This window comes from Hyperolius riggenbachi, chromosome 7 (genome assembly GCF_040937935.1).
Source record: "Hyperolius riggenbachi isolate aHypRig1 chromosome 7, aHypRig1.pri, whole genome shotgun sequence".
Classification (NCBI taxonomy): Eukaryota; Metazoa; Chordata; class Amphibia; order Anura; family Hyperoliidae; genus Hyperolius; species Hyperolius riggenbachi.
In genome coordinates this window covers 281,007,784-281,019,709 of record NC_090652.1, presented here as the reverse complement: position 1 = coordinate 281,019,709, position 11,926 = coordinate 281,007,784, and the positions used below count along the sequence as shown (strand labels likewise).

At 43.6% G+C, this 11,926-nt stretch overlaps 1 long non-coding RNA gene and 1 pseudogene across 1 annotated transcript in view; one reads left to right on the top strand and one right to left on the bottom strand.

Moving 5' to 3' along the window:
* LOC137525864 (uncharacterized) overlaps nucleotides 1-11,926 on the top strand; it is a 150,774-nt gene that overhangs the window by 127,513 nt on the left and 11,335 nt on the right. The window lies entirely within an intron of this gene.
* Nucleotides 3,254-3,725, bottom strand: LOC137525862 (small ribosomal subunit protein uS8-like; annotated as a pseudogene).

The window sequence follows — 11,926 nt, the reverse complement described above, 5'->3', positions numbered from 1 at the left end:
CGGGGGTATGCTGGGTGCTGTGGTGCCTCTATGTGGGCATATTGGGCGCTGTGGTGCCATGCTGGGCACTTTGATGCCTTTATGGGAGCATGCAGGGAGCTGTGGTTCTTCTGGGAGTTTTGATACCTCAATGGGAGGCCCCTGGGAGCATGGGAAGGGGTTCACTACAAGGTCAGGGAATGCTATGGGGGAACAGCCAGACAACCTGGCATCAGGCCAGCCCTACCAGCTGAAAGCCAGACCAGCCAGCACAGAAGCCGGGTAACTCTGCCTAGTTATGTTTAGGTGATACTGCCTATGTGATATGCTGCATTTTTTTTTTTGTATTAATGGTGAGGGGACTTCATCCAACCTTTGCCGCACAGGCCTACTTAGACCGCTGTTAAGTTAATGTAAATTTGGCTCCACCCATGACAACACCCACATTTTGTTGTGTGTCGCCACACCCATTTTCCGGCTAGAGTTCCCAAAAGTGCCCCGGATCTCTTAGGATCCTAGCAACGCCCCTGACAGACTCCATGTTCCCTAGCAACGCCCCTGACAGACTTCATGTTCCCTTTGGGAAAGCTTGGAACTAATGATGCATCTTTGCCTCTTCTGTGTCCTTGTTTGTCTTATGCACTCACAATGAACAGACTCAACCAGCACCACTTTTTCAGACAGTGATGAGTTGCCACGGAATGGCACACAAGTGCCGAAGACCTTGCCATGGAACACCGGAGAGGTAGCCAATCCAAACCATGCAGATATGCTGCCGCTCCATCCTGGTGTGAACCAGCCACAACTTGACATTTTCCCAAGAAGAGAATGAGTAAGAAATCTGCCGCATGCAAAACCCCCGGCCGTAAATATTTTATAAATGAAATATATTGTTCAGTTTAGCGACAAAATAAGAAGAGGCTCTTAACAAGGAGATCTGTCTTATCACTTTAGCTCCCCGGTAAAGTACTATTGTAAAATCTCATTGCCTGTATCGGAAGATCTAATCTGTTCTGGGTAAAGTTAATGATTACGTTACATATTTGTTTATTTTGCATAATTGCGGAGCCTATTCATTTATTAAGGTCATTTTTCTTCATTAACTTTGCACAGTTATTCATGAAAAACATTCATTTTACCAGAGAGGCAATAGAGATCATCAGGCACAAATAATAAAAGAAATACACTTTACTGTTAATTTTATTTTCGCTTATCCGGCTGTACGGAGAGCGGGACTCCCTAAAGGTTGGCAGGCATATTTACATGTAAAATAAATTAAGTTATTGAAAAACTATTTAGTTAGGTTGAGAAAGAAGCAGTTTCGGGTTTGATCTGCCGGAGATATCTCCCTGTAGGGCCGCGGCATAATTGTTTGATTTCTTTGGGAAACATATGGTATCAGTCACAGGCTGATCTCAATCTCAGAATGAGAGTTCCAATTTCTTACTAGTGGCAACAAATGTCAAACATGAGAAACAAATGACTGTGATTTAGAATTAAGTGAATGGCCAATCAGAGACTTACGTACAGATCACATATGCAAACTTATGTTGAGGCAGGTGACATCAACCTTCTTTGCTGATGGTGATTACCACTGAGGGCAAGACGGTGGCCCCCGGTTCAAAGCCCAGCCAGGTCAACATCTGCAAGGAGTTTGTATGTTGGGTTTCCTTCAGGCTCTCCAGTTTCCTCCCACATCCCAAAAACATACAGATACAGTGGTGTGAAACACTATTTGCCCCCTTCCTGATTTCTTATTCTTTTGCATGTTTGTCACACTTAAATGTTTCTGCTCATCAAAAACCGTTAACCATTAGTTAAAGATAACATAATTGAACACAAAATGCAGTTTTAAATGATGTTTTTTATTATTTAGTGAGAAAAAAAACTCAAAACCTACATGGCCCTGTGTGAAAAAGAAATTGCCCCCTGAACCTAATAACTGGTTGGGCCACCCTTAGCAGCAATAACTGCAATCAAGCGTTTGCGATAACTTACAACAAGTCTTTTACAGCGCTCTGGAGGAATTTTGGCCCACTCATCTTTGCAGAATTGTTGTAATTCAGCTTTATTTGAGGGTCTTCTAGCATGAACTGCCTTTTTAAGGTCATGCCACAACATCTCAATAGGATTCAGGTCAGGGCTTTGACTAGGCCACTCCAAAGTCTTCATTTTGTTTTTCTTCAGCCATTCAGAGGTGGATTTGCTGGTGTCTTTTGGGTCATTGTCCTGCTGCAGCACCCAAGATCGCTTTAGCTTGAGTTGACGAACAGATGGCCGGACATTCTCCTTCAGGATTTTTTGGAAGACAGTAGAATTCATGGTTCCATCTATCACAGCAAGCCTTCCATATCCTGAAGCAGCAAAACAACCCCAGACCATCACACTACCACCACCATATTTTACTGTTGGTATGATGTTCTTTTGCTGAAATGCTGTGTTACTTCTACGACAGATTTAACAGGACACGCATCTTCCAAAAAGTTCAACTTTTGTCTCGGCGGTCCACAAGGTATTTTCCCAAAAGTCTTGGCAATCATTGAGATGTTTTTTTAGCAAAATTGAGACAAGCCTTAATGTTCTTTTTGCTTAAAAGTGGTTTGCGCGTTGGATATCTGCCATGCAGGCCGTTTTCGCCCAGTCTCTTTCTTATGGTGGAGTTGTGAACACTGATCTTAATTGAGGCAAGTGAGGCCTGCAGTTCTTTAGATGTTGTCCTGGGGCCTTTTGTGGCCTCTCGGATGAGTTTTCTCTGCGCTCTTGGGGTAATTTTGGTCGGCCAGCCACTCCTGGGAAGGTTCTTCACTGTTCCATGTTTTTGCCATTTGTGGATAATGGCTTTCACTGTGGTTCGCTGGAGTCCCAAAGCTTTAGAAATGGCTTTATAACCTTTACCAGACTGATAGATCTCAATTACAGTACTTTTGTTCTCATTTGTTCCTGAATTTCTTTGGATCTTGGCATGATGTCTAGCTTTTGAGGTGCTTCTGGTCTACTTCTCTGTGTCAGATAGCTCCTATTTAAGTGATTTCTTGATTGAAACAGGTGTGGCAGTAATCAGGCCTGGGGGTGACTACAGAAATTGAACTCAGGTGTGATAAACCACAGTTAAGTTATTTTTTAACAAGGGGGGCAATCACTTTTTCACACAGGGCCATGTAGGTTTTGCGTTTTTTTTCCTCATTAAATAATAAAAACCATATTTAAAACTGCATTTTGTGTTCAATTATGTTATCTTTGACTAATAGTTAATGGTTTTTGATGAGCAGAAACATTTTTTTTTTTTTTTTTGTGATAACAGTTTATTGTTCTGCATGTTTTAACATTTAGAAAAAGAATCCCAGGATTTTGCCTCCTGTGTGTTTTCGCCTTGCTTCCTCATGGTCCATAATGCCAGCAGAAGTTGTGAGCACAATGTACCCAAACTAACGTGAAGGGAGGAGATTGTTCTGCCACTTCTCCAGATCCTTCAGCTGCACATCAAATCTGGGGCTAATGACGCCACACTTGTTAAGCCTGCCTGTAAGATTGACAACAATTTTTCCGGCCCTGTGATCATCAATTATTTCAAACTCCCCAATGTAGCCATGCTTCATCATCACTGTAAGGAAGCGCACAATCACTTTAGAGCACGGCCTGATGAGGACCTGACGCTTGCCACGTTTCTCTGCATTATTGATGCTTTTAAGTGCATCCGCAAGCACGTTCATGCGCACCATGGTGCCGGGTCTGCAGTATGGCGGAAAGAGGAGCAGAAACATTTAAGTGTGACAAACATGCAAAAGAATAAGAAATCAGAAAGGGGGCAAATCGTTTTTCACACCACTGTAAGTTAATTGGCTTCCCCAAATTGCCAAATTGGCCCTAGACTACAATACATACAGTACACGATACACACATAGATATAGGACTATGGTAGGGATTAGATTGTGAGCTCCTCTGAGGGACAGTTAGTGACAAGACTATATACTCTGTACAGCGCTGTGGAAGATGTCGGCGCTATATAAATACTAAATAGTCCTAATAATCCTATATAATAAACCCCCTTTTGCTGCATCTTCTTCCTGTGTTCTTGTGTCCGTGCGTCGTGCCGGACACACATGCACAGCAGGTGGATGGACTTCAGAGAGCAGGAAAGAATGGTCGCAGGGGGACGGGAGGGAATGTGTGTGTGCGTTCATGTGGGCACGCGGGTCGTGAATGGGTGTGCATGAATGGATCGTAAACGCCTGTGCGTGGGGGTGGTCGCGGCTGAGGCCTAGCACCCTTTTTTCAACGGGCGGGCATTTTAGCTAGTTTTACATAAAGATCTTGTGATTGGAGTGAAATTCTAAATTGTGAACTAGCTAAGGGGATACTTGAACCCATTAACTGCTCACCATGTGGTGCATTTTTATTTGGAATTAGGACCATGGAACCCACTAGCAGATGTAAAACATAAAAGCACCGCCCTCCTGAAGAACCAACTGCCCCTCTGACACATAATAACTTCGCCTCTCTCTAGTCTTAAAGTGTACCGGAGGGTGGAAGCAAACAAAAAACAAACAAAAAAACCCCATATACTTACCTAAGGAGAGTGAAGCCTCTGGATCTTGCAGAGGCTTTCGACATCCCCCTGGCACCCACCGTTAACTCTTTTGTTTTTAACCCTTTCCTCGCCTCCCTTTGCTGACCCTCACAGCCAGGGAGGCTCATCTTACAAGGGTCAAAAAACATGTGGATCTTTATACCCATAGCACGTGTAGCCACAAAAACACCTAACCTATCGTAGGGAGGAAAGGTTAGAGGTTGATGGGTGGCCCCCAAACCTATGCTCCCCCCCTTTGTTCGTAGATTGTGCTCCCCTGTAGTTACGCCCCTGCAGATAATAGTAAAGCACTTTTTTGTGAGTTATGAATGCTGTCTGCATTCTCATTGAAAACATTTACTTTGCTCTTTGCCACCGTGGCAGGGTCATCAAGAGGAAAAACTGAAGGTATATCTTTCCCTAAAGACACTACACACATGTCTGCATAGTGACAACAAGGGAAGAAAGCACAGTTGGGCTATGTGGGGCAGATGCGCACCTTCAACCACTTTTGACCGATGCGTCCTAGGTTGACGCCTCTTTCGCCACTACCTTGCCCTGATTGACATTCAATCTGAGAAGGGTGATTAACAGTATTCAGTTCTGTCTGTCCTGCAGCTCCTGGACACTTGAGTGGTAACTGGACAACTATTCTGTCAACCAAGACAGCTTCCATTACACTGCATAGAATGGTATGCTATGGTCATCTTGGAGTTGGCAGCCTATAGACCTTTGCCAGCGACACATCAGCATCTGGGGAGAAGAAAAGGGTTCTGACCAAGAAGAGGAGAACTGAGGAATAGCGGAAGAGTTCCTGTGAGATGCATATAATGCTCTCTTCCCACAGAATTGCTTTGACTTCCACAACCCGAGTTCTACTTTAACCACTTTCAGACCATGCTAATTAAAATCTACGCCCTGTTTGGGACCTGTCAGCGCGTACATTTCAATTAGCACGCTGAACGGACCCTCTGTTACCACCAATCGCACCGTCTCCCGCTGTTGCAGCCCACTTACCCTACCGTCGCTATGACAGCAGAGCTCCATGAGCCGATCAGGAGCCGATTTAATTGCTTTAATCATAAAACAAGGTAAGGAGATTGACTAGTCCAAAACTGATTTCATTGGCTCCTGACCTTGTGATCACTGTGAGCCAATCACATTGGCGCACATTGCTCTCAGGGCCAGGAGCCATTGAAATCGGCTCCTGTCCAGCTCACAATACTCTGCTGTCATAGCGACGGCAGGGTGAGTGGGTTTCAGCAACAGGACAGCAGCAAGAATGGCAAGAGTGATGGGTCTTTGCAGTAAGACATCGGTGAGACCCGTTTTTTGTTCTAGCCTTCTCTGGTCCTTCAAGTGGATCCGAGATGAAAAACTAACTATAACAAGTAACTTGTCTATATAATCTTATCTAAAGTTTACAAATCTAACTGAAAACAGCTTCAATAGTATATGATTATTTCTTCCTGTGCTACAATGACAGCAGCCATGTTGTTTGTAAACATTACACACAGGCAAGCTTATCTGCATCTTCAGCACTCAGCCTGTGAAAAAAACTAATCCCCTCTCCTCCCCTCTGCCTCTAAAATCTCTGGCTAGTAATACCTCCCCCTCCTCCTGCCCAGACTGAGCTCCCATAAGTCCTTGTTACTGTCTGAAAATGCCAAGGCTCTCTGGAGAAACTGTGGGCGAGGCTTGTTTAATGTATAGGGAATTAGAGTATAAAAACAAAAACAAAAAAGTATTTGGCTTGAGGAATGCCCTATAAACAATAGGACAGGAACACAATTTTGCAATGAGTAAAAGTTCATCTCGGATCCACTTTAAGGGGCCAGAGACTATTGGTACTGAAGTGGTTAAGGAACAGTTATCTTGAAAATGTGTAAAATTTAAAATATATATAAAATGTACATCTCTCCCAGAGTAAAGTGCACTATAAATCACATTGGACTTGTCCACCTCCTCATGGGGGATTCCCAGGATTTCCTTTATCCTTCACAAAAGCACCCCCTGGAATGGATCTATACAAAAATGTCAGCCAGCTTCCCCACTTGTTTCCACACTATCTTGACAGTTGGACTGAGCAACTGCAGTTCAGTAAGCACTTTTGTAAAGAAAAAAATAACTGAGACTCTCCCATAAGGAGATGGACTAGTCCAAAGCTTGTCAGATCTGTCATATTTTCACTGCCTACTGTAAATGATGGAAAGTCTGGCGATATAGGAAAAAAGTTAAAGCGCATTTTATGCTGGAAGAAATGTACATTTATATGTATGTACTTTAAATGTTCCAATTTTTTCGGCATAGTTGTCCTTTAACCTCCTGGGCGATAATCCCGAGCTGAGCTTGAGGTATGTCGCGCAGGAGGAGTTCTCAGGCCCTGGTGGGCCAATTTGCATATTTTTTTTTTGTTACACGCAGCTAGCACTTTGCACTTTGTAACTTCCGATTGCCGCCGCTAGCCGCCGATCCGACGCTACCCGCCGTGCCGCGCAGCCCCCCCCCCCCTCCCCGACCCCTTGCGCAGCCTGGCCAATCAGTGCCAGGCAGCGCTGAGGGGTGGATCGGGACTCCCTCATCCCGCCCCGTCGCCATGGCGACCGGGGAAGCCCAGCAGGAAATCCCGTTCTGAACGGGATTTCCTGCTTTCTCTGATCGCCGAAGGCGATCGGAGTGGGTGGGGGGATGCCGCTGCGCAGCGGCTATCATGTAGCGAGCCCAGGGCTCGCTACATGATTTAAAAACTAAAAAATTTAAAAAAAAGTGCTGCTCCCCCTCCTGGGCGATGTAATTGTATCGCCCAGAGGGTTAAGTCCGATTTGAAACATTGACTATTAGAGGACATTCCGGCTGCTATTGTAACGTGAGATTCCTGGACATATATTTTATTTTTATTACACAGAGTATATTTTTAGCCCGCTCCGAGCCGTAACAGTTTAAAATAAAACATGTCGTAATGTTTATTCCTTTTGTTGTGCGCACAACAATGCCGTTGCCCTGTCCTATCATTATTTTCCTTCCCTCGAAACGACGGCGGTATTTGTGTTAGGTTTTCCTCGCTGTACTTAGCGCTGCGCCTCTCAGCGTGACGGCGGCGGCCAGGAAGCCCCGCAAACACTTAAGAACACACCAGAGCCGGATTATTAGACATTCGTTTGGACTGAAACCGCTTTTTCATTCATAATCTAAACAAGTTTGTTGGACTGGTAATCCGACGTGTCAGATGTGCTCACTGTTTGATATTAATCAGGGCAGCCTGATGATATTTAAAGGTATGAGACGTAATTAAAGTCTGACAAGTTATAAACTGCTGCCGTTACCTCCCTGGATGAACGCCGCTCGGCGAGCATATTTATTCACTAAAGAGACACAAGACGTATTACCGTTAATGACTCACTTTCAGCTCCTTGCAGTCAGAAGCAGACTAGTCTGGGCTACAGCAAAGCTCCGTATTAGCTTAAGTAAAGCTCTGTAGGCCTTCACAATCAAAAGCCTTCGTACAGCCTAGCAGCCGGTGGGAGAAGGAAAGGAAGATTCTGATTGGTTGCTCTGATCAACAAGAACAGCACTTTCTGAAGCATATACTATACATAAGTAGCATAAAACTAAACAGCTAAAAAAAATGTATGTTTACAAATACAGTACGTATAACATGGGAAACAGGAAAAAAGGGCGCCATTGGCTAGTGTACGAAAAGGGTGCCACCAGGGGCATAGCAATAGGGGTTGCAGAGGTTGCGACCGCATCGGGGCCCTTGCTCCAGAGGGGCCCCGAAGGCCCTCCCTCAACTACAGTATTATCTTTCTATTGGTCCTGTGCTCACAATAATCACTTGTATAGATACTTTGAATAGTGGTAATCATTAACACACTGTTCCCCATCCCCTTCCCTCAGCGCTGCCTGGCACTGATTGGCCAGGCTGCGCAGGGGTCTGGGGCGGGGGGGGGGCGGCTCAGCGCGGCGGGTAGCGGCGAATCGGCGGCGAGCAGCGGCGATCGCGTACTACACGCAGCTAGCAAAGTGCTAGCTGCGTGTAGGGAAAAAAAATTATGCAAATCGGCCCAGCGGGGCCTGAGAAATCCTCCTGCGCAGGTTACCCCGAGCTGAGCTCGGGATAACCGGCAAGGAGGTTAAGGACCAGAGCCTTTTTTTCCATTCAGACCACTGCAGCTTTAACGGTTTATTGCTCAGTCATACAACCTACTATTTAAATGAATTTTACCTCCATTTCTTGTCACTAATACAGCTTTCTTTTGGTGCTATTTGATTGCTGCTGCGATTTTTAGTTTTTATTATAATCATCAAAAAAGACATGAATTTTGTCAAAAAAATGATTATTTTTTTTTTAACTTTCTGTGCTGACATTTTTCAAATAAAGTAAAATTTCTTATACATTTTTGTCCAAATTTATTGTGCTACATGTCTTTGATAAAAAAAAAAACATTCAGTGTATATTTATTGGTTTGTGTAAAAGTTATAGCGTTTACAAACTATGGTGCCAAAAGTGCATTTTCCCATTTTGAAGCATCTCTGACTTTTCTGAGCACCTGTCATGTTTCATGAGGTGCTAAAATTCCAGGATAGTATAAATACCCCCCAAATGACCCCATTTTGGAAAGAAGACATCCCAAAGTATTCACTAAGAGGCATGGTGAGTTCATAGAAGATTTTATTTTTTGTCAAAAGTTAGCAGAAAATGACACTTTGTGACAAAAAAAAGTTTCCATTTCTGCTAACTTGTGACAAAAAAAAAAAAATGAAATCTGCCATGGACTCACCATGCCCCTCTCTGAATACTTTGGGGTGTCTACTTTCCAAAATGGGGGAAAAGAAAGAGACAATCGAGAGCCCCCAATCGTGTATTATTGTAATTCAGTAAATATAAAAATGTAAGAAAAAATAAGTTATACTCACAAAGGGAGGTTGCCGAATCCAGGCAACCACTTATTTCGCAGACGGGGATATTAGACCTGTCCCTGCTCAGGCTAAAAAGTCGCTCTCTGAGAAGAAGAAAGGGTGTTCACACCCATCCACCAGGTGGATAATTTGCGTAATAAGGAATACAGAGGCGCCAACAGAGTAAAAAATTGTACCAATTAAAAACCAAATTAAAACATGGGTGGTTTGCCTCCCCACAAAAAGCACAACCACTTTGTATGGTATAAAATATTAAATTTAATCAATTTAGTACTCCAGATGAGAAGAAGCAATTTGCAACGCGTTTCACGGGTCCCAAGCCCGCTTCCTCAGGCAAAACAACATATAAGCAGGAGTAACAAAGCAGTAGTGTATGCTGGTGCGACACAGAAGCATTTTTGCATTCTTGCATTTTTACACATACCTATGCTGGGTGGGAGAAATATCTCTGTAAATGGACAATTGTGTGTAAAAAATAAATAAAAAATTGTCATTTACAGAGATATTTCTCCCACCAAGCATGGGTATGTGTAAAAATACACCCCAAAACACATTATACTACTTCTCCTGAGTACGGCAATAACACGTGTGACACTTTTTTGCAGCCTAAGTGCGCTAAGGGGCCCAACGTCCTATGAGTACCTTTAGGATTTCACAGGTCATTTTGAGGCATCCGCCCACAACCTCAGAACGCCCTCAGACCCCCCCCCCCCCCCCCCCCAGACCTCCCCCTGTGTACTGTATATTTTGGTTGTTTTTTTACACACAATTGTCCATTTGCAGAGATATTTCTCCCACCCAGCATGGGTATGTGCAAAAATACACCCCAAAACACATTATACTACTTCTCCTGAGTACGGTGATACCACATGTGTGACACTTTTTTGCAGCCTAGGTGCGCAAAGGGGCCCAACGTCCTATTCACAGGTCACTTTGAGGCATTTGGTTTCTAGACTACTCCTCACACTTTAGGGCCCCTAAAATGCCAGGGCAGTATAGGAACCCCACAAGTGACCCCATTTTAGAAAGAAGACACCCCAAGGTATTCCATTACGTGTATCGTGAGTTCATAGTAGATTAAATTTTTGTCACAGGTTAGCGGAAATTGATTTTTATTGTTTTTTTTCACAAAGTGTCATTTTCCACTAACTTGTGACAAAAAATAAAATCTTCTATGAACTCACCATAAGCCTAACGGAATACCTTTGGGTGTCTTCTTTCTAAAATGGGGTCACTTGTGGGGTTCCTATACTGCCCTGTCATTTTAGGGGCCCTAAACCGTGAGGAGTAGTCTAGAAACCAAATGCCGCAAAATGACCTGTGAATAGGACGTTGGGCCCCTTTGCGCACCTAGGCTGCAAAAAAGTGTGGTATCGCCGTACTCAGGAGAAGTAGTATAATGTGTTTTGGGGTGTATTTTTGCACATACCCATGCTGGGTGGGAGAAATATCTCTGCAAATGGACAATTGTGTGTAAAATAAAAACCCAAAATATACAGTACACAGGGGGAGGTCTCGGGGGGGGGGGGGGGGGGGTCTGAGGGCGTTCTGAGGTTGTGGGCGGGTGATTGGGTGCCCAAGGGGCAGATAGGGGTCTGATCTGATGGAAAGCAGTGACAGGTGGTGACAGGGGGTGATTGATGGGTGATTGATGGGTGATCAGTGGGTGATTAGAGGGGAGAACAGATGTAAACAATGCACTTTGGAAATGTAAACAAACAATACAGACAATGGTATATACAAAATATAAACACCAGTACAAAAAAGAGCTTTGGTAGACATAGTAATTACAGTCAGTGATGAATGTGTAACATGATGAATAAAATATGTATAATATTCAAATTCAATACTTTGGCATAACAAATTCCAAGACTCAACAGGGTGAGAGCCCTGCCTTTGCAAACATACAATCTAAAGGAATAGGCGTAGAAACAACTATTCTGTTTCTTTTTTTCTTTTGCTGCCTAAAAGAGTTAAATATCACGTTTGTAAGTGGCTGACTCAGTCCTGACTCAGACAGGAAGTGACCACAGTGCTCAGTGACCCTCACTGCTAAGAAATTCTAACTATAAAACACTTTCCTAGCAGAAAATGGCTTCTGAGAACAGGAAAGAGATAAAAAAAGGATCAATAGTTCATACATTTTAGCCCTGCCATACTTCAATGAATGAGTCATTGAGCAAAAACAATAAAACAGTTAAAACTTAAAAAGGTGATTTAAACATAAAATAAAACTGTGGAATATCTTAAAAAGTAATTTTTAGGAGGATACAATTGTTTATTTCATTAGTTTATTTTCGCTTCCGATGTCCTTTAAAGATATCAAAGGCTGGAGAGCAGGGCCGGTTCTCTCATAAAGCAAGGTGAAACATTTGTATCAGGCGCAAAGATTACAGGGGCAGCATTTTTGTACTGTGTTTACACTAACAGCATGCAGTCAGAGTAGGAGGAGAAGCGAGA